Genomic DNA, 23,399 nt, shown 5'->3' with positions numbered 1-23,399 from the left:
ATTATCACTGTTGAGGTGCCTGGCTAGCTCAGTCGGTAGAGCATGAGACTCTTAATCTCAGGGTCGTGGGTTCGAGCCCCACGTTGGGTGAATCTTTTCGCTTCCGAAGCACGAACTCACTTTGCAAACAGCCATCCGCTTGGACATTCGAGCAGGCTTGCCACCCTGCATTGCTGTCTTGTCAGGCATAGCTGGTTTTACAGAACACTATGGATTTGAATCCTAGCTATACCTTCACTCTGACCTTTTATCTCAATGACATACCTATTACCAATGAAACGTCCTCCTAAATGGTTTGAAGCAATGCTCCTTTTCTCGACAAGAAATAGACAGGCAGAAGGTTCAAGAAAAATACTTGCATCTGCTGAGGCTCAAACTCATAACCGTGACATCAATTTACTGCATACTGCTGTATAAGTACAACACGCTAACCGAATGCACCACAGGATCCATTAACAACACTTTCACTGATCACCATATTTTGCTCAAACAGAGCTGTACGATATTCAGACCAAGTAATTACTACTGTTAAGTTGCCTGGCTAGCTCAGTCGGTAGAGCATGAGACTCTTAATCTCAGGGTCGTGGGTTCCAGCCCCACGTTAGGCGAATCTTTTCTCTTCCGAAGCACGAACTCACTTTGCAAACAGCCATCCGCTTGGACTTTCGAGCAGGCTTGCCACCCTGCATTGCTGATGTGTCAGGCATAGCTGGTGTTACAGAAGACTATGGATTTGAATCCTAGCTATACCTTCACTCTGACCTTTTATCTCAATGACATACCTATTACCAATGAAACGTCCTCCTAAATGGTTTGAAGCAATGCTCCTTTTCTCAACAAGAAATAGACAGGCAGAGGTTTCAAGAAAAATACTTGCATCTGCTGAGGCTCAAACTCACAACCGTGACATCAATTTACTGCATACTGCTGTATAAGTACAACACGCTAACCGAATGCACCACAGGATCCATTAACAACATTCTCACTGATCAGCATATTTTGCTCAAACAGAGCTGTACGATATTCAGACCAAGTAATTATCACTGTTGAGGTGCCTGGCTAGCTCAGTCGGTAGAGCATGAGACTCTTAATCTCAGGGTCGTGGGTTCGAGCCCCACGTTGGGTGAATCTTTTCGCTTCCGAAGCACGAACTCACTTTGCAAACAGCCATCCGCTTGGACATTCGAGCAGGCTTGCCACCCTGCATTGCTGTCTTGTCAGGCATAGCTGGTTTTACAGAACACTATGGATTTGAATCCTAGCTATACCTTCACTCTGACCTTTTATCTCAATGACATACCTATTACCAATGAAACGTCCTCCTAAATGGTTTGAAGCAATGCTCCTTTTCTCGACAAGAAATAGACAGGCAGAAGGTTCAAGAAAAATACTTGCATCTGCTGAGGCTCAAACTCATAACCGTGACATCAATTTACTGCATACTGCTGTATAAGTACAACACGCTAACCGAATGCACCACAGGATCCATTAACAACACTTTCACTGATCACCATATTTTGCTCAAACAGAGCTGTACGATATTCAGACCAAGTAATTACTACTGTTAAGTTGCCTGGCTAGCTCAGTCGGTAGAGCATGAGACTCTTAATCTCAAGGTCGTGGGTTCGAGCCCCACGTTGGGCGAAGCTTTTCTCTTCTGAAGCACGAACTCACTTTGCAAACAGCCATCCGCTTGGACTTTCGAGCAGGCTTGCCACCCTGCATTGCTGACGTGTCAGGCATAGCTGGTGTTACAGAAGACTATGGATTTGAATCCTAGCTATACCTTCACTCTGACCTTCTATCTCAATGACATACCTATTACCAATGAAACGTCCTCCTAAATGGTTTGAAGCAATGCTCCTTTTCTCAACAAGAAATAGACAGGCAGAGGGTTCAAGAAAAATACTTGCATCTGCTGAGGCTCAAACTCACAACCGTGACATCAATTTACTGCATACTGCTGTATAAGTACAACACGCTAACCGAATGCACCACAGGATCCATTAACAACATTCTCACTGATCACCATATTTTGCTCAAACAGAGCTATACGATATTCAGACCAAGTAATTATCACTGTTGAAGTGCCTGGCTAGCTCAGTCGGTAAAGCATGATACTTTTATTCTCAGGGTCGTGGGTTCGAGCCCCACGTTAGGCGAATCTTTTCTCTTCCGAAGCACGAACTCACTTTGCAAACAGCCATCCGCTTGGACTTTCGAGCAGGCTTGCCACCCTGCATTGCTGATGTGTCAGGCATAGCTGGTGTTACAGAAGACTATGGATTTGAATCCTAGCTATACCTTCACTCTGACCTTTTATCTCAATGACATACCTATTACCAATGAAACGTCCTCCTAAATGGTTTGAAGCAATGCTCCTTTTCTCAACAAGAAATAGACAGGCAGAGGGTTCAAGAAAAATACTTGCATCTGCTGAGGCTCAAACTCACAACCGTGACATCAATTTACTGCATACTGCTGTATAAGTACAACACGCTAACCGAATGCACCACAGGATCCATTAACAACACTTTCACTGATCACCATATTTTGCTCAAACAGAGCTGTACGATATTCAGACCAAGTAATTACTACTGTAAAGTTGCCTGGCTAGCTCAGTCGGTAGAGCATGAGACTCTTAATCTCAGGGTCGTGGGTTCGAGCCCCACGTTGGGCGAATCTTTTCTCTTCCGAAGCACGAACTCACTTTGCAAACAGCCATCCGCTTTGACTTTCGAGCAGGCTTGCCACCCTGCATTGCTGACTTGTCAGGCATAGCTGATGTCACAGAAGACTATGGATTTGAATCCTAGCTATACCTTCACTCTGACCTTTTATCTCAATGACATACCTATTACCAATGAAACGTCCTCCTAAATGGTTTGAAGCAATGCTCCTTTTCTCGACAAGAAATAGACAGGCAGAGGGTTCAAGAAAAATACTTGCATCTGCTGAGGCTCAAACTCACAACCGTGACATCAATTTACTGCATACTGCTGTATAAGTACAACACGCTAACCGAATGCACCACAGGATCCATTAACAACACTCTCACTGATCACCATATTTTGCTCAAACAGAGCTGTATGATATTCAGACCAAGTAATTTTTACTGTTGAGGTGCCTGGCTAGCTCAGTCGGTAGAGCGTGGGACTCTTAATCTCAGGGTCATGGGTTTGAGCCCCACATTGGGTGAAACTTTTCTCTTCCGAAGCACGAACTCACTTTGCAAACAGCCATCTGCTTGGACTTTCGAGCAGGCTTGCCACCCTGCATTGCTGACTTGTCAGGCATAGCTGGTTTTACAGAAGACTATGGATTTGAATCCTAGCTATACCTTCACTCTGACCTTTTATCTCAATGACATACCTATTACCAATGAAACGTCCTCCTGAATGGTTTGAAGCAATGCTCCTTTTCTCGACAAGAAATAGACAGGCAGAAGGTTCAAGAAAAATACTTGCATCTGCTGAGGCTCAAACTCACAACCGTGACATCAATTTACTGCATACTGCTGTATAAGTACAACACGCTAACCGAATGCACCACAGGATCCATTAACGACATTCTCACTGATCACCATATTTTGCTCAAACAGAGCTGTACGATATTCAGACCAAGTAATTACCACTGTTGACTTGCCTGGCTAGCTCAGTCGGTAGAGCGTGAGACTCTTAATCTCAGGGTCGTGGGTTCGAGCCCCACGTTGGGTGAATCTTTTCTCTTCCGAAGCACGAACCCACTTTGCAAACAGCCATCCGCTTGGACTTTCGAGCAGGCTTGCCACCCTGCATCGCTGACGTGTCGGGCATAGCTGGTGTGACAGAAGACTATGGATTTGAATCCTAGCTATACCTTCACTCTGACCTTTTATCTCAATGACATACCTATTACCAATGAAACGTCCTCCTAAATGGTTTGAAGCAATGCTCCTTTTCTCGACAAGAAATAGACAGGCAGAAGGTTCAAGAAAAATACTTGCATCTGCTGAGGCTCAAACTCATAACCGTGACATCAATTTACTGCATACTGCTGTATAAGTACAACACGCTAACCGAATGCACCACAGGATCCATTAACAACACTCTCACTGATCACCATATTTTGCTCAAACAGAGCTGTACGATATTCAGACCAAGTAATTATCACTGTTGACGTGCCTGGCTAGCTCAGTCGGTAGAGCATGAGACTCTTAATCTCAGGATCGTGGATTCGAGTCCCACGTTGGGCGAATCTTTTCTCTTCCGAAGCACGAACTCACTTTGCAAACAGCCATCCGCTTGGACATTCGAGCAGGCTTGCCACCCTGCATTGCTGACTTGTCAGGCATAGCTGGTTTTACAGAAGACTATGGATTTGAATCCTAGCTATACCTTCACTCTGACCTTTTATCTCAATGACATACCTATTACCAATGAAACGTCCTCCTAAATGGTTTGAAGCAATGCTCCTTTTCTCGACAAGAAATAGACAGGCAGAAGGTTCAAGAAAAATACTTGCATCTGCTGAGGCTCAAACTCATAACCGTGACATCAATTTACTGCATACTGCTGTATAAGTACAACACGCTAACCGAATGCACCACAGGATCCATTAACAACACTCTCACTGATCACCATATTTTGCTCAAACAGAGCTGTATGATATTCAGACCAAGTAATTATTACTGTTGAGGTGCCTGGCTAGCTCAGTCGGTAGAGCGTGAGACTCTTAATCTCAGGGTCATGGGTTTGAGCCCCACATTGGGTGAATCATTTCTCTTCCGAAGCACGAACTCACTTTGCAAACAGCCATCCGCTTGGACTTTCGAGCAGGCTTGCCACCCTGCATTGCTGACTTGTCAGGCATAGCTGGTTTTACAGAAGACTATGGATTTGAATCCTAGCTATACCTTCACTCTGACCTTTTATCTCAATGACATACCTATTACCAATGAAACGTCCTCCTGAATGGTTTGAAGCAATGCTCCTTTTCTCGACAAGAAATAGACAGGCAGAAGGTTCAAGAAAAATACTTGCATCTGCTGAGGCTCAAACTCACAACCGTGACATCAATTTACTGCATACTGCTGTATAAGTACAACACGCTAACCGAATGCACCACAGGATCCATTAACGACATTCTCACTGATCACCATATTTTGCTCAAACAGAGCTGTACGATATTCAGACCAAGTAATTATCACTGTTGACGTGCCTGGCTAGCTCAGTCGGTAGAGCATGAGACTCTTAATCTCAGGATCGTGGGTTCGAGCCCCACGTTGGGCGAATCTTTTCTCTTCCGAAGCACGAACTCACTTTGCAAACAGCCATCCGCTTGGACATTCGAGCAGGCTTGCCACCCTGCATTGCTGACTTGTCAGGCATAGCTGGTTTTACAGAAGACTATGGATTTGAATCCTAGCTATACCTTCACTCTGACCTTTTATCTCAATGACATACCTATTACCAATGAAACGTCCTCCTAAATGGTTTGAAGCAATGCTCCTTTTCTCGACAAGAAATAGACAGGCAGAAGGTTCAAGAAAAATACTTGCATCTGCTGAGGCTCAATCTCATAACCGTGACATCAATTTACTGCATACTGCTGTATAAGTACAACACGCTAACCGAATGCACCACAGGATCCATTAACAACACTTTCACTGATCACCATATTTTGCTCAAACAGAGCTGTACGATATTCAGACCAAGTTATTAATAAAGTTGAAGTTCCTGGCTAGCTCAGTCGGTAGAGCATGAAACTCTTAATCTCAGGGTCGTGGGTTTGAGCCCCACGTTGGGCGAATCTTTTCTCTTCCGAAGCACGAACTCACTTTGCAAACAGCCATCCGCTTGGACTTTCGAGCAGGCTTGCAACCCTGCATTGCTGACGTGTCAGGCATAGCTGATGTCACAGAAGACTATGGATTTGAATCCTAGTTATACCTTCACTCTGACCTTTTATCTCAATGACATACCTATTACCAATGAAACGTCCTCCTAAATGGTTTGAAGCAATGCTCCTTTTCTCGACAAGAAATAGAAAAGATTAGGGTTCAAGAAAAATACTTGCATCTGCTGAGGCTCAAACTCACAACCGTGACATCAATTTACTGCATACTGCTGTATAAGTACAACACGCTAACCGAATGCACCACAGGATCCATTAACAACATTCTCACTGATCACCATATTTTGCTCAAACAGAGCTATACGATATTCAGACCAAGTAATTATCACTGTTGAAGTGCCTGGCTAGCTCAGTCGGTAAAGCATGATACTTTTATTCTCAGGGTCGTGGGTTCGAGCCCCACGTTAGGCGAATCTTTTCTCTTCCGAAGCACGAACTCACTTTGCAAACAGCCATCCGCTTGGACTTTCGAGCAGGCTTGCCACCCTGCATTGCTGATGTGTCAGGCATAGCTGGTGTTACAGAAGACTATGGATTTGAATCCTAGCTATACCTTCACTCTGACCTTTTATCTCAATGACATACCTATTACCAATGAAACGTCCTCCTAAATGGTTTGAAGCAATGCTCCTTTTCTCAACAAGAAATAGACAGGCAGAGGGTTCAAGAAAAATACTTGCATCTGCTGAGGCTCAAACTCACAACCGTGACATCAATTTACTGCATACTGCTGTATAAGTACAACACGCTAACCGAATGCACCACAGGATCCATTAACAACACTTTCACTGATCACCATATTTTGCTCAAACAGAGCTGTACGATATTCAGACCAAGTAATTACTACTGTAAAGTTGCCTGGCTAGCTCAGTCGGTAGAGCATGAGACTCTTAATCTCAGGGTCGTGGGTTCGAGCCCCACGTTGGGCGAATCTTTTCTCTTCCGAAGCACGAACTCACTTTGCAAACAGCCATCCGCTTTGACTTTCGAGCAGGCTTGCCACCCTGCATTGCTGACTTGTCAGGCATAGCTGATGTCACAGAAGACTATGGATTTGAATCCTAGCTATACCTTCACTCTGACCTTTTATCTCAATGACATACCTATTACCAATGAAACGTCCTCCTAAATGGTTTGAAGCAATGCTCCTTTTCTCGACAAGAAATAGACAGGCAGAGGGTTCAAGAAAAATACTTGCATCTGCTGAGGCTCAAACTCACAACCGTGACATCAATTTACTGCATACTGCTGTATAAGTACAACACGCTAACCGAATGCACCACAGGATCCATTAACAACACTCTCACTGATCACCATATTTTGCTCAAACAGAGCTGTATGATATTCAGACCAAGTAATTTTTACTGTTGAGGTGCCTGGCTAGCTCAGTCGGTAGAGCGTGAGACTCTTAATCTCAGGGTCATGGGTTTGAGCCCCACATTGGGTGAATCTTTTCTCTTCCGAAGCACGAACTCACTTTGCAAACAGCCATCTGCTTGGACTTTCGAGCAGGCTTGCCACCCTGCATTGCTGACTTGTCAGGCATAGCTGGTTTTACAGAAGACTATGGATTTGAATCCTAGCTATACCTTCACTCTGACCTTTTATCTCAATGACATACCTATTACCAATGAAACGTCCTCCTGAATGGTTTGAAGCAATGCTCCTTTTCTCGACAAGAAATAGACAGGCAGAAGGTTCAAGAAAAATACTTGCATCTGCTGAGGCTCAAACTCACAACCGTGACATCAATTTACTGCATACTGCTGTATAAGTACAACACGCTAACCGAATGCACCACAGGATCCATTAACGACATTCTCACTGATCACCATATTTTCCTCAAACAGAGCTGTACGATATTCAGACCAAGTAATTATCATTGTTGATTTTCCTGGCTAGCTCAGTCGGTAGAGCATGAGACTCTTAATCTCAGGATCGTGGGTTCGAGCCCCACGTTGGGCGAATCTTTTCTCTTCCGAAGCACGAACTCACTTTGCAAACAGCCATCCGCTTGGACATTCGAGCAGGCTTGCCACCCTGCATTGCTGACTTGTCAGGCATAGCTGTTTTTACAGAAGACTATGGATTTGAATCCTAGCTATACCTTCACTCTGACCTTTTATCTCAATGACATACCTATTACCAATGAAACGTCCTCCTAAATGGTTTGAAGCAAGGCTCCTTTTCTCGACAAGAAATAGACAGGCAGAGGGTTCAAGAAAAATACTTGCATCTGCTGAGGCTCAAACTCACAACCGTGACATCAATTTACTGCATACTGCTGTATAAGTACAACACGCTAACCGAATGCACCACAGGATCCATTAACGACATTCTCACTGATCACCATATTTTGCTCAAACAGAGCTGTACGATATTCAGACCAAGTAATTATCACTGTTGACGTGCCTGGCTAGCTCAGTCGGTAGAGCATGAGACTCTTAATCTCAGGATCGTGGGTTCGAGCCCCACGTTGGGCGAATCTTTTCTCTTCCGAAGCACGAACTCACTTTGCAAACAGCCATCCGCTTGGACATTCGAGCAGGCTTGCCACCCTGCATTGCTGACTTGTCAGGCATAGCTGGTTTTACAGAAGACTATGGATTTGAATCCTAGCTATACCTTCACTCTGACCTTTTATCTCAATGACATACCTATTACCAATGAAACGTCCTCCTAAATGGTTTGAAGCAATGCTCCTTTTCTCGACAAGAAATAGACAGGCAGAAGGTTCAAGAAAAATACTTGCATCTGCTGAGGCTCAATCTCATAACCGTGACATCAATTTACTGCATACTGCTGTATAAGTACAACACGCTAACCGAATGCACCACAGGATCCATTAACAACACTTTCACTGATCACCATATTTTGCTCAAACAGAGCTGTACGATATTCAGACCAAGTTATTAATAAAGTTGAAGTTCCTGGCTAGCTCAGTCGGTAGAGCATGAAACTCTTAATCTCAGGGTCGTGGGTTTGAGCCCCACGTTGGGCGAATCTTTTCTCTTCCGAAGCACGAACTCACTTTGCAAACAGCCATCCGCTTGGACTTTCGAGCAGGCTTGCAACCCTGCATTGCTGACGTGTCAGGCATAGCTGATGTCACAGAAGACTATGGATTTGAATCCTAGTTATACCTTCACTCTGACCTTTTATCTCAATGACATACCTATTACCAATGAAACGTCCTCCTAAATGGTTTGAAGCAATGCTCCTTTTCTCGACAAGAAATAGAAAAGATTAGGGTTCAAGAAAAATACTTGCATCTGCTGAGGCTCAAACTCACAACCGTGACATCAATTTACTGCATACTGCTGTATAAGTACAACACGCTAACCGAATGCACCACAGGATCCATTAACAACATTCTCACTGATCACCATATTTTGCTCAAACAGAGCTATACGATATTCAGACCAAGTAATTATCACTGTTGAAGTGCCTGGCTAGCTCAGTCGGTAAAGCATGATACTTTTATTCTCAGGGTCGTGGGTTCGAGCCCCACGTTAGGCGAATCTTTTCTCTTCCGAAGCACGAACTCACTTTGCAAACAGCCATCCGCTTGGACTTTCGAGCAGGCTTGCCACCCTGCATTGCTGATGTGTCAGGCATAGCTGGTGTTACAGAAGACTATGGATTTGAATCCTAGCTATACCTTCACTCTGACCTTTTATCTCAATGACATACCTATTACCAATGAAACGTCCTCCTAAATGGTTTGAAGCAATGCTCCTTTTCTCAACAAGAAATAGACAGGCAGAGGGTTCAAGAAAAATACTTGCATCTGCTGAGGCTCAAACTCACAACCGTGACATCAATTTACTGCATACTGCTGTATAAGTACAACACGCTAACCGAATGCACCACAGGATCCATTAACAACACTTTCACTGATCACCATATTTTGCTCAAACAGAGCTGTACGATATTCAGACCAAGTAATTACTACTGTAAAGTTGCCTGGCTAGCTCAGTCGGTAGAGCATGAGACTCTTAATCTCAGGGTCGTGGGTTCGAGCCCCACGTTGGGCGAATCTTTTCTCTTCCGAAGCACGAACTCACTTTGCAAACAGCCATCCGCTTTGACTTTCGAGCAGGCTTGCCACCCTGCATTGCTGACTTGTCAGGCATAGCTGATGTCACAGAAGACTATGGATTTGAATCCTAGCTATACCTTCACTCTGACCTTTTATCTCAATGACATACCTATTACCAATGAAACGTCCTCCTAAATGGTTTGAAGCAATGCTCCTTTTCTCGACAAGAAATAGACAGGCAGAGGGTTCAAGAAAAATACTTGCATCTGCTGAGGCTCAAACTCACAACCGTGACATCAATTTACTGCATACTGCTGTATAAGTACAACACGCTAACCGAATGCACCACAGGATCCATTAACAACACTCTCACTGATCACCATATTTTGCTCAAACAGAGCTGTATGATATTCAGACCAAGTAATTTTTACTGTTGAGGTGCCTGGCTAGCTCAGTCGGTAGAGCGTGAGACTCTTAATCTCAGGGTCATGGGTTTGAGCCCCACATTGGGTGAATCTTTTCTCTTCCGAAGCACGAACTCACTTTGCAAACAGCCATCTGCTTGGACTTTCGAGCAGGCTTGCCACCCTGCATTGCTGACTTGTCAGGCATAGCTGGTTTTACAGAAGACTATGGATTTGAATCCTAGCTATACCTTCACTCTGACCTTTTATCTCAATGACATACCTATTACCAATGAAACGTCCTCCTGAATGGTTTGAAGCAATGCTCCTTTTCTCGACAAGAAATAGACAGGCAGAAGGTTCAAGAAAAATACTTGCATCTGCTGAGGCTCAAACTCACAACCGTGACATCAATTTACTGCATACTGCTGTATAAGTACAACACGCTAACCGAATGCACCACAGGATCCATTAACGACATTCTCACTGATCACCATATTTTGCTCAAACAGAGCTGTACGATATTCAGACCAAGTAATTATCATTGTTGACTTTCCTGGCTAGCTCAGTCGGTAGAGCATGAGACTCTTAATCTCAGGATCGTGGGTTCGAGCCCCACGTTGGGCGAATCTTTTCTCTTCCGAAGCACGAACTCACTTTGCAAACAGCCATCCGCTTGGACATTCGAGCAGGCTTGCCACCCTGCATTGCTGACTTGTCAGGCATAGCTGTTTTTACAGAAGACTATGGATTTGAATCCTAGCTATACCTTCACTCTGACCTTTTATCTCAATGACATACCTATTACCAATGAAACGTCCTCCTAAATGGTTTGAAGCAAGGCTCCTTTTCTCGACAAGAAATAGACAGGCAGAGGGTTCAAGAAAAATACTTGCATCTGCTGAGGCTCAAACTCACAACCGTGACATCAATTTACTGCATACTGCTGTATAAGTACAACACGCTAACCGAATGCACCACAGGATCCATTAACAACACTTTCACTGATCACCATATTTTGCTCAAACAGAGCTGTACGATATTCAGACCAAGTAATTACTACTGTTAAGTTGCCTGGCTAGCTCAGTCGGTAGAGCATGAGACTCTTAATCTCAGGGTCGTGGGTTCGAGCCCCACGTTGGGCGAATCTTTCTCTTCCGAAGCACGAACTCACTTTGCAAACAGCCATCCGCTTGGACTTTCGAGCAGGCTTGCCACCCTGCATTGCTGACGTGTCAGGCATAGCTGATGTCACAGAAGACTATGGATTTGAATCCTAGCTATACCTTCACTCTGACCTTTTATCTCAATGACATACCTATTACCAATGAAACGTCCTCCTAAATGGTTTGAAGCAATGCTCCTTTTCTTGACAAGAAATAGACAGGCAGAGGGTTCAAGAAAAATACTTGCATCTGCTGAGGCTCAAACTCACAACCGTGACATCAATTTACTGCATACTGCTGTATAAGTACAACACGCTAACCGAATGCACCACAGGATCCATTAACAACATTCTCACTGATCACCATATTTTGCTCAAACAGAGCTGTATGATATTCAGACCAAGTAATTATTACTGTTGAGGTGCCTGGCTAGCTCAGTCGGTAGAGCGTGAGACTCTTAATCTCAGGGTCATGGGTTTGAGCTCCACATTGGGTGAATCTTTTCTCTTCCGAAGCACGAACTCACTTTGCAAACAGCCATCCGCTTGGACTTTCGAGCAGGCTTGCCACCCTGCATTGCTGACTTGTCAGGCATAACTGGTTTTACAGAAGACTATGGATTTGAATCCTAGCTATACCTTCACTCTGACCTTTTATCTCAATGACATACCTATTACCAATGAAACGTCCTCCTAAATGGTTTGAAGCAATGCTCCTTTTCTCGACAAGAAATAGACAGGCAGAAGGTTCAAGAAAAATACTTGCATCTGCTGAGGCTCAATCTCATAACCGTGACATCAATTTACTGCATACTGCTGTATAAGTACAACACGCTAACCGAATGCACCACAGGATCCATTAACAACACTCTCACTGATCACCATATTTTGCTCAAACAGAGCTGTATGATATTCAGACCAAGTAATTATTAATGTTGAGGTGCCTGGCTTGCTCAGTCGGTAGAGCGTGAGACTCTTAATCTCAGGGTCGTGGGTTCGACCCCCACGTTGGGTGAATCTTTTCTCTTCCGAAGCACGAACCCACTTTGCAAACAGCCATCCGCTTGGACTTTCGAGCAGGCTTGCCACCCTGCATCGCTGACGTGTCGGGCATAGCTGGTGTGACAGAAGACTATGGATTTGAATCCTAGCTATACCTTCACTCTGACCTTTTATCTCAATGACATACCTATTACCAATGAAACGTCCTCCTAAATGGTTTGAAGCAATGCTCCTTTTCTCGACAAGAAATAGACAGGCAGAAGGTTCAAGAAAAATACTTGCATCTGCTGAGGCTCAAACTCATAACCGTGACATCAATTTACTGCATACTGCTGTATAAGTACAACACGCTAACCGAATGCACCACAGGATCCATTAACAACACTCTCACTGATCACCATATTTTGCTCAAACAGAGCTGTACGATATTCAGACCAAGTAATTATCACTGTTGACGTGCCTGGCTAGCTCAGTCGGTAGAGCATGAGACTCTTAATCTCAGGATCGTGGATTCGAGCCCCACGTTGGGCGAATCTTTTCTCTTCCGAAGCACGAACTCACTTTGCAAACAGCCATCCGCTTGGACATTCGAGCAGGCTTGCCACCCTGCATTGCTGACTTGTCAGGCATAGCTGGTTTTACAGAAGACTATGGATTTGAATCCTAGCTATACCTTCACTCTGACCTTTTATCTCAATGACATACCTATTACCAATGAAACGTCCTCCTAAATGGTTTGAAGCAATGCTCCTTTTCTCGACAAGAAATAGACAGGCAGAAGGTTCAAGAAAAATACTTGCATCTGCTGAGGCTCAAACTCATAACCGTGACATCAATTTACTGCATACTGCTGTATAAGTACAACACGCTAACCGAATGCACCACAGGATCCATTAACAACACTCTCACTGATCACCATATTTTGCTCAAACAGAGCTGTATGATATTCAGACCAAGTAATTATTACTGTTGAGGTGCCTGGCTAGCTCAGTCGGTAGAGCGTGAGACTCTTAATCTCAGGGTCATGGGTTTGAGCCCCACATTGGGTGAATCATTTCTCTTCCGAAGCACGAACTCACTTTGCAAACAGCCATCCGCTTGGACTTTCGAGCAGGCTTGCCACCCTGCATTGCTGACTTGTCAGGCATAGCTGGTTTTACAGAAGACTATGGATTTGAATCCTAGCTATACCTTCACTCTGACCTTTTATCTCAATGACATACCTATTACCAATGAAACGTCCTCCTGAATGGTTTGAAGCAATGCTCCTTTTCTCGACAAGAAATAGACAGGCAGAAGGTTCAAGAAAAATACTTGCATCTGCTGAGGCTCAAACTCACAACCGTGACATCAATTTACTGCATACTGCTGTATAAGTACAACACGCTAACCGAATGCACCACAGGATCCATTAACGACATTCTCACTGATCACCATATTTTGCTCAAACAGAGCTGTACGATATTCAGACCAAGTTATTAATAAAGTTGAAGTTCCTGGCTAGCTCAGTCGGTAGAGCATGAAACTCTTAATCTCAGGGTCGTGGGTTTGAGCCCCACGTTGGGCGAATCTTTTCTCTTCCGAAGCACGAACTCACTTTGCAAACAGCCATCCGCTTGGACTTTCGAGCAGGCTTGCAACCCTGCATTGCTGACGTGTCAGGCATAGCTGATGTCACAGAAGACTATGGATTTGAATCCTAGTTATACCTTCACTCTGACCTTTTATCTCAATGACATACCTATTACCAATGAAACGTCCTCCTAAATGGTTTGAAGCAATGCTCCTTTTCTCGACAAGAAATAGAAAAGATTAGGGTTCAAGAAAAATACTTGCATCTGCTGAGGCTCAAACTCACAACCGTGACATCAATTTACTGCATACTGCTGTATAAGTACAACACGCTAACCGAATGCACCACAGGATCCATTAACAACATTCTCACTGATCACCATATTTTGCTCAAACAGAGCTGTATGATATTCAGACCAAGTAATTATTAATGTTGAGGTGCCTGGCTAGCTCAGTCGGTAGAGCGTGAGACTCTTAATCTCAGGGTCGTGGGTTAGAGCCCCACGTTGGGTGAATCTTTTCTCTTCCGAAGCACGAACTCACTTTGCAAACAGCCATCCGCTTGGACTTTCGAGCAGGCTTGCCACCCTGCATCGCTGACGTGTCGGGCATAGCTGGTGTTACAGAAGACTATGGATTTGAATCCTAGCTATACCTTCACTCTGACCTTTTATCTCAATGACATACCTATTACCAATGAAACGTCCTCCTAAATGGTTTGAAGCAATGCTCCTTTTCTCGACAAGAAATAGACAGGCAGAGGGTTCAAGAAAAATACTTGCATCTGCTGAGGCTCAAACTCACAATCGTGACATCAATTTACTGCATACTGCTGTATAAGCACAACACGCTAACCGAATGCACCACAGGATCCATTAACAACACTTTCACTGATCACCATATTTTGCTCAAACAGAGCTGTACGATATTCAGACCAAGTAATTATTACTGTTTAGGTGCCTGGCTAGCTCAGTCGGTAGAGCATGAGACTCTTAATCTCAGGGTCGTGAGTTCGAGCCCCACGTTGGGCGAATCTTTTCTCTTCCGAAGCACGAACTCACTTTGCAAACAGCCATCCGCTTGGACTTTCGAGCAGGCTTGCCACCCTGCATTGCTGACGTGTCAGGCATAGCTGATGTCACAGAAGACTATGGATTTGAATCCTAGCTATACCTTCACTCTGACCTTTTATCTCAATGACATACCTATTACCAATGAAACGTCCTCCTAAATGGTTTGAAGCAATGCTCCTTTTCTCGACAAGAAATAGACAGGCAGAGGGTTCAAGAAAAATACTTGCATCTGCTGAGGCTCAAACTCACAACCGTGACATCAATTTACTGCATACTGCTGTATAAGTACAACACGCTAACCGAATGCACCACAGGATCCATTAACAACACTCTCACTGATCACCATATTTTGCTCAAACAGAGCTGTATGATATTCAGACCAAGTAATTATTACTGTTGAGGTGCCTGGCTAGCTCAGTCGGTAGAGCGTGAGACTCTTAATCTCAGGGTCATGGGTTTGAGCCCCACGTTGGGTGAATCTTTTCTCTTCCGAAGCACGAACTCACTTTGCAAACAGCCATCCGCTTGGACTTTCCAGCAGGCTTGCCACCCTGCATCGCTGACGTGTCAGGCATAGCTGGTGTTACAGAAGACTATGGATTTGAATCCTAGCTATACCTTCACTCTGACCTTTTATCTCAATGACAGACCTATTACCAATGAAACGTCCTCCTAAATGGTTTGAAGCAATGCTCCTTTTCTCGACAAGAAATAGACAGGCAGAGGGTTCAAGAAAAATACTTGCATCTGCTGAGGCTCAAACTCACAACCGTGACATCAATTTACTGCATACTGCTGTATAAGTACAACACGCTAACCGAATGCACCACAGGATCCATTAACAACACTCTCACTGATCACCATATTTTGCTCAAACAGAGCTGTATGATATTCAGACCAAGTAATTATTACTGTTGAGGTGCCTGGCTAGCTCAGTCGGTAGAGCATGAGACTCTTAATCTCAGGGTCCTGGGTTCGAGCCGCACGTTGGGTGAATCTTTTCTCTTCCGAAGCACGAACTCAATTTGCAAACAGCCATCCGCTTGGACTTTCGAGCAGGCTTGCCACCCTGCATTGCTGACTTGTCAGGCATAGCTGGTGTTACAGAAGACTATCGATTTGAATCCTAGCTATACCTTCACTCTGTCCTTTTATCTCAATGACATACCTATTACCCATGAAACGTCCTCCTAAATGGTTTGAAGCAATGCTCCTTTTCTCGACAAGAAATAGAAAAGATGAGGGTTCAAGAAAAATACTTGCATCTGCTGAGGCTCAAACTCACAACCGTGACATCAATTTACTGCATACTGCTGTATAAGTTCAACACGCTAACCGAATGCACCACAGGATCCATTAACAACACTCTCACTGATCACCATATTTTGCTCAAACAGAGCTGTATGATATTCAGACCAAGTAATTATTACTGTTGAGGTGCCTGGCTAGCTCAGTCAGTAGAGCGTAAGATTCTTTATCTCAGGGTCGTGGGTTCGAGCCCCACGTTGGGTGATTCTTTTCTCTTCCGAAGCACGAACTCACTTAGCAAACAGCCATCCGCTTAGACTTTCGAGCAGGCTTGCCACCCTGCATCGCTGACGTGTCAGGCATAGCTGGTGTTACAGAAGACTATGGATTTGAATCCTAGCTATACCTTCACTCTGACCTTTTATCTCAATGACATACCTATTACCAATGAAACGTCCTCCTAAATGGTTTGAAGCAATGCTCCTTTTCTCGACAAGAAATAGACAGGCAGAGGGTTCAAGAAAAATACTTGCATCTGCTGAGGCTCAAACTCACAACCGTGACATCAATTTACTGCATACTGCTGTATAAGTACAACACGCTAACCGAATGCACCACAGGATCCATTAACAACACTCTCACTGATCACCATATTTTGCTCAAACAGAGCTGTACGATATTCAGACCAAGTAATTATGACTGTTGAGGTGCCTGGCTAGCTAAGTCGGTAGAGCGTGAGACTCTTAATCTCAGGGTCGTGGGTTCGAGCCCTATGTTGGGTGAATCTTTTCTCTTCCGAAGCACGAACTCACTTTGCAAACAGCCATCCGCTTGGACTTTCGAGCAGGCTTGCCACCTGCATTGCTGACGTGTCAGGCATAGCTGGTGTTACAGAAGACTATGGATTTGAATCCTAGCTATACCTTCACTCTGACCTTTTATCTCAATGAAATACCTATTACCAATGAAACGTCCTCCTAAATGGTTTGAAGCAATGCTCCTTTTCTCAACAAGAAATAGACAGGCAGAGGGTTCAAGAAAAATACTTGCATCTGCTGAGGCTCAAACTCACAACCGTGACATCAATTTACTGCATACTGCTGTATAAGTACAACACGCTAACCGAATGCACCACAGGATCCATTAACAACATTCTCACTGATCACCATATTTTGCTCAAACAGAGCTATACGATATTCAGACCAAGTAATTATCACTGTTGAAGTGCCTGGCTAGCTCAGTCGGTAGAGCATGATACTCTTATTCTCAGGGTCGTGGGTTCGAGCCCCACGTTGGGCGAATCTTTTCTCTTCCGAAGCACGAACTCACTTTGCAAACAGCCATCCGCTTGGACTTTCGAGCAGGCTTGCCACCCTGCATTGCTGACGTGTCAGGCATAGCTGGTGTTACAGAAGACTATGCATTTGAATCCTAGCTATACCTTCACTCTGACCTTTTATCTCAATGACATACCTATTACCAATGAAACGTCCTCCTAAATGGTTTGAAGCAATGCTCCTTTTCTCAACAAGAAATAGACAGGCAGAGGGTTCAAGAAAAATACTTGCATCTGCTGAGGCTCAAACTCACAACCGTGACATCAATTTACTGCATACTGCTGTATAAGTACAACACGCTAACCGAATGCACCACAGGATCCATTAACAACATTCTCACTGATCACCATATTTTGCTCAAACAGAGCTGTACGATATTCAGACGAAGTAATTATCACTGTTGAGGTGCCTGGCTAGCTCAGTCGGTAGAGCATGAGACTCTTAATCTCAGGGTCGTGGGTTCGAGCCCCACGTTGGGTGAATCTTTTCGCTTCCGAAGCACGAACTCACTTTGCAAACAGCCATCCGCTTGGACTTTCGAGCAGGCTTGCCACCCTGCATTGCTGACGTGTCAGGCATAGCTGATGTCACAGAAGACTATGGATTTGAATCCTAGCTATACCTTCACTCTGACCTTTTATCTCAATGACATACCTATTACCAATGAAACGTCCTCCTAAATGGTTTGAAGCAATGCTCCTTTTCTTGACAAGAAATAGACAGGCAGAGGGTTCAAGAAAAATACTTGCATCTGCTGAGGCTCAAACTCACAACCGTGACATCAATTTACTGCATACTGCTGTATAAGTACAACACGCTAACCGAATGCACCACAGGATCCATTAACAACACTCTCACTGATCACCATATTTTGCTCAAACAGAGCTGTATGATATTCAGACCAAGTAATTATTACTGTTGAGGTGCCTGGCTAGCTCAGTCGGTAGAGCGGGAGACTCTTAATCTCAGGGTCATGGGTTTGAGCTCCACATTGGGTGAATCTTTTCTCTTCCGAAGCACGAACTCACTTTGCAAACAGCCATCCGCTTGGACATTCGAGCAGGCTTGCCACCCTGCATTGCTGACTTGTCAGGCATAGCTGGTTTTACAGAAGACTATGGATTTGAATCCTAGCTATACCTTCACTCTGACCTTTTATCTCAATGACATACCTATTACCAATGAAACGTCCTCCTAAATGGTTTGAAGCAATGCTCCTTTTCTCGACAAGAAATAGACAGGCAGAAGGTTCAAGAAAAATACTTGCATCTGCTGAGGCTCAATCTCATAACCGTGACATCAATTTACTGCATACTGCTGTATAAGTACAACACGCTAACCGAATGCACCACAGGATCCATTAACAACACTTTCACTGATCACCATATTTTGCTCAAACAGAGCTGTACGATATTCAGACCAAGTTATTAATAATGTTGAGGTTCCTGGCTAGCTCAGTCGGTAGAGCATGAGACTCTTAATCTCAGGGTCGTGGGTTCGAGCCCCACGTTGGGCGAATCTTTTCTCTTCCGAAGCACGAACTCACTTTGCAAACAGCCATCCGCTTGGACTTTCGAGCAGGCTTGCAACCCTGCATTGCTGACGTGTCAGGCATAGCTGATGTCACAGAAGACTATGGATTTGAATCCTAGCTATACCTTCACTCTGACCTTTTATCTCAATGACATACCTATTACCAATGAAACGTCCTCCTAAATGGTTTGAAGCAATGCTCCTTTTCTCGACAAGAAATAGACAGGCAGAGGGTTCAAGAAAAATACTTGCATCTGCTGAGGCTCAAACTCACAACCGTGACATCAATTTACTGCATACTGCTGTATAAGTACAACACGCTAACCGAATGCACCACAGGATCCATTAACAACACTCTGACTGATCACCATATTTTGCTCAAACAGAGCTGTACGATATTCAGACCAAGTTATTATTAACATTGAGGTGCCTGGCTAGCTCAGTCGGTAGAGCATGAGAATCTTAATCTCAGGGTCGTGGGTTCGATCCCCACGTTGGGTGAATCTTTTCTCTTCCGAAGCACAAACTCAATTTGCAAACAGCCACCCGCTTGGACTTTCGAGCAGGCTTGCCACCCTGCATTGCTGACGTGTCAGGCATAGCTGGTGTTACAGAAGACTATGGATTTGAATCCTAGCTATACCTTCACTCTGACCTTTTATCTCAATGACATACCTATTACCAATGAAACGTCCTCCTAAATGGTTTGAAGCAATGCTCCTTTTCTCGACAAGAAATAGACAGGCAGAAGGTTCAAGAAAAATACTTGCATCTGCTGAGGCTCAAACTCATAACCGTGACATCAATTTACTGCATACTGCTGTATAAGTACAACACGCTAACCGAATGCACCACAGGATCCATTAACAACACTCTCACTGATCACCATATTTTGCTCAAACAGAGCTGTACGATATTCAGACCAAGTAATTATCACTGTTGACGTGCCTGGCTAGCTCAGTCGGTAGAGCATGAGACTCTTAATCTCAGGATCGTGGATTCGAGCCACACGTTGGGCGAATCTTTTCTCTTCCGAAGCACGAACTCACTTTGCAAACAGCCATCCGCTTGGACATTCGAGCAGGCTTGCCACCCTGCATTGCTGACTTGTCAGGCATAGCTGGTTTTACAGAAGACTATGGATTTGAATCCTAGCTATACCTTCACTCTGACCTTTTATCTCAATGACATACCTATTACCAATGAAACGTCCTCCTAAATGGTTTGAAGCAATGCTCCTTTTCTTGACAAGAAATAGACAGGCAGAAGGTTCAAGAAAAATACTTGCATCTGCTGAGGCTCAATCTCATAACCGTGACATCAATTTACTGCATACTGCTGTATAAGTACAACACGCTAACCGAATGCACCACAGGATCCATTAACAACACTCTCACTGATCACCATATTTTGCTCAAACAGAGCTGTATGATATTCAGACCAAGTAATTATTAATGTTGAGGTGCCTGGCTTGCTCAGTCGGTAGAGCGTGAGACTCTTAATCTCAGGGTCGTGGGTTCGAGCCCCACGTTGGGTGAATCTTTTCTCTTCCGAAGCACGAACCCACTTTGCAAACAGCCATCCGCTTGGACTTTCGAGCAGGCTTGCCACCCTGCATCGCTGACGTGTCGGGCATAGCTGGTGTGACAGAAGACTATGGATTTGAATCCTAGCTATACCTTCACTCTGACCTTTTATCTCAATGACATACCTATTACCAATGAAACGTCCTCCTAAATGGTTTGAAGCAATGCTCCTTTTCTCGACAAGAAATAGACAGGCAGAAGGTTCAAGAAAAATACTTGCATCTGCTGAGGCTCAAACTCATAACCGTGACATCAATTTACTGCATACTGCTGTATAAGTACAACACGCTAACCGAATGCACCACAGGATCCATTAACAACACTCTCACTGATCACCATATTTTGCTCAAACAGAGCTGTACGATATTCAGACCAAGTAATTATCACTGTTGACGTGCCTGGCTAGCTCAGTCGGTAGAGCATGAGACTCTTAATCTCAGGATCGTGGATTCGAGCCACACGTTGGGCGAATCTTTTCTCTTCCGAAGCACGAACTCACTTTGCAAACAGCCATCCGCTTGGACATTCGAGCAGGCTTGCCACCCTGCATTGCTGACTTGTCAGGCATAGCTGGTTTTACAGAAGACTATGGATTTGAATCCTAGCTATACCTTCACTCTGACCTTTTATCTCAATGACATACCTATTACCAATGAAACGTCCTCCTAAATGGTTTGAAGCAATGCTCCTTTTCTTGACAAGAAATAGACAGGCAGAAGGTTCAAGAAAAATACTTGCATCTGCTGAGGCTCAATCTCATAACCGTGACATCAATTTACTGCATACTGCTGTATAAGTACAACACGCTAACCGAATGCACCACAGGATCCATTAACAACACTCTCACTGATCACCATATTTTGCTCAAACAGAGCTGTATGATATTCAGACCAAGTAATTATTAATGTTGAGGTGCCTGGCTTGCTCAGTCGGTAGAGCGTGAGACTCTTAATCTCAGGGTCGTGGGTTCGAGCCCCACGTTGGGTGAATCTTTTCTCTTCCGAAGCACGAACCCACTTTGCAAACAGCCATCCGCTTGGACTTTCGAGCAGGCTTGCCACCCTGCATCGCTGACGTGTCGGGCATAGCTGGTGTGACAGAAGACTATGGATTTGAATCCTAGCTATACCTTCACTCTGACCTTTTATCTCAATGACATACCTATTACCAATGAAACGTCCTCCTAAATGGTTTGAAGCAATGCTCCTTTTCTCCACAAGAAATAGACAGGCAGAAGGTTCAAGAAAAATACTTGCATCTGCTGAGGCTCAAACTCATAACCGTGACATCAATTTACTGCATACTGCTGTATAAGTACAACACGCTAACCGAATGCACCACAGGATCCATTAACAACACTCTCACTGATCACCATATTTTGCTCAAACAGAGCTGTACGATATTCAGACCAAGTAATTATCACTGTTGACGTGCCTGGCTAGCTCAGTCGGTAGAGCATGAGACTCTTAATCTCAGGATCGTGGATTCGAGCCCCACGTTGGGCGAATCTTTTCTCTTCCGAAGCACGAACTCACTTTGCAAACAGCCATCCGCTTGGACATTCGAGCAGGCTTGCCACCCTGCATTGCTGACTTGTCAGGCATAGCTGGTTTTACAGAAGACTATGGATTTGAATCCTAGCTATACCTTCACTCTGACCTTTTATCTCAATGACATACCTATTACCAATGAAACGTCCTCCTAAATGGTTTGAAGCAATGCTCCTTTTCTCGACAAGAAATAGAAAAGATTAGGGTTCAAGAAAAATACTTGCATCTGCTGAGGCTCAAACTCACAACCGTGACATCAATTTACTGCATACTGCTGTATAAGTACAACACGCTAACCGAATGCACCACAGGATCCATTAACGACATTCTCACTGATCACCATATTTTGCTCAAACAGAGCTGTACGATATTCAGACCAAGTAATTAGCACTGTTGACGTGCCTGGCTAGCTCAGTCGGTAGAGCATGAGACTCTTAATCTCAGGATCGTGGGTTCGAGCCCCACGTTGGGCGAATCTTTTCTCTTCCGAAGCACGAACTCACTTTGCAAACAGCCATCCGCTTGGACATTCGAGCAGGCTTGCCACCCTGCATTGCTGACTTGTCAGGCATAGCTGGTTTTACAGAAGACTATGGATTTGAATCCTAGCTATACCTTCACTCTGACCTTTTATCTCAATGACATACCTATTACCAATGAAACGTCCTCCTAAATGGTTTGAAGCAATGCTCCTTTTCTCGACAAGAAATAGACAGGCAGAGGGTTCAAGAAAAATACTTGCATCTGCTGAGGCTCAAACTCACAACCGTGACATCAATTTACTGCATACTGCTGTATAAGTACAACACGCTAACCGAATGCACCACAGGATCCATTAACAACACTCTGACTGATCACCATATTTTGCTCAAACAGAGCTGTACGATATTCAGACCAAGTTATTATTAACATTGAGGTGCCTGGCTAGCTCAGTCGGTAGAGCATGAGAATCTTAACCCTCCCGTTGTCCTTCTATTATGCCTAGCACACAG

At 44.2% G+C, this 23,399-nt stretch overlaps 12 non-coding genes across 12 annotated transcripts; all 12 read left to right on the top strand.

Moving 5' to 3' along the window:
* The first annotated feature begins 17 nt into the window (after positions 1–17).
* On the top strand, positions 18–90 carry trnak-cuu (transfer RNA lysine (anticodon CUU)). Its single transcript has one exon. It is a non-coding gene; the product is annotated as a tRNA-Lys (tRNA).
* Positions 91–1,053: 963 nt separating this feature from the next.
* trnak-cuu (transfer RNA lysine (anticodon CUU)) lies at positions 1,054–1,126 on the top strand. The gene has a single exon. It is a non-coding gene; the product is annotated as a tRNA-Lys (tRNA).
* Positions 1,127–1,571: 445 nt separating this feature from the next.
* On the top strand, positions 1,572–1,644 carry trnak-cuu (transfer RNA lysine (anticodon CUU)). The gene has a single exon. It is a non-coding gene; the product is annotated as a tRNA-Lys (tRNA).
* Positions 1,645–2,607: 963 nt separating this feature from the next.
* Positions 2,608–2,680, top strand: trnak-cuu (transfer RNA lysine (anticodon CUU)). Its single transcript has one exon. It is a non-coding gene; the product is annotated as a tRNA-Lys (tRNA).
* A 963-nt stretch (positions 2,681–3,643) lies between these two features.
* trnak-cuu (transfer RNA lysine (anticodon CUU)) lies at positions 3,644–3,716 on the top strand. The gene has a single exon. It is a non-coding gene; the product is annotated as a tRNA-Lys (tRNA).
* A 1,481-nt stretch (positions 3,717–5,197) lies between these two features.
* On the top strand, positions 5,198–5,270 carry trnak-cuu (transfer RNA lysine (anticodon CUU)). The gene has a single exon. It is a non-coding gene; the product is annotated as a tRNA-Lys (tRNA).
* A 1,481-nt stretch (positions 5,271–6,751) lies between these two features.
* On the top strand, positions 6,752–6,824 carry trnak-cuu (transfer RNA lysine (anticodon CUU)). The gene has a single exon. It is a non-coding gene; the product is annotated as a tRNA-Lys (tRNA).
* A 1,481-nt stretch (positions 6,825–8,305) lies between these two features.
* On the top strand, positions 8,306–8,378 carry trnak-cuu (transfer RNA lysine (anticodon CUU)). Its single transcript has one exon. It is a non-coding gene; the product is annotated as a tRNA-Lys (tRNA).
* A 1,481-nt stretch (positions 8,379–9,859) lies between these two features.
* On the top strand, positions 9,860–9,932 carry trnak-cuu (transfer RNA lysine (anticodon CUU)). Its single transcript has one exon. It is a non-coding gene; the product is annotated as a tRNA-Lys (tRNA).
* Positions 9,933–11,413: 1,481 nt separating this feature from the next.
* Positions 11,414–11,486, top strand: trnak-cuu (transfer RNA lysine (anticodon CUU)). The gene has a single exon. It is a non-coding gene; the product is annotated as a tRNA-Lys (tRNA).
* Positions 11,487–18,145: 6,659 nt separating this feature from the next.
* Positions 18,146–18,218, top strand: trnak-cuu (transfer RNA lysine (anticodon CUU)). Its single transcript has one exon. It is a non-coding gene; the product is annotated as a tRNA-Lys (tRNA).
* Positions 18,219–22,807: 4,589 nt separating this feature from the next.
* trnak-cuu (transfer RNA lysine (anticodon CUU)) lies at positions 22,808–22,880 on the top strand. Its single transcript has one exon. It is a non-coding gene; the product is annotated as a tRNA-Lys (tRNA).
* Positions 22,881–23,399: the final 519 nt, after the last annotated feature.

Source organism: Salvelinus fontinalis, unplaced genomic scaffold, assembly GCF_029448725.1.
Source record: "Salvelinus fontinalis isolate EN_2023a unplaced genomic scaffold, ASM2944872v1 scaffold_0316, whole genome shotgun sequence".
Classification (NCBI taxonomy): Eukaryota; Metazoa; Chordata; class Actinopteri; order Salmoniformes; family Salmonidae; genus Salvelinus; species Salvelinus fontinalis.
The sequence above is the reverse complement of the archived record's forward strand: the minus strand, read 5'-3'. Positions and strand labels throughout refer to the sequence as shown.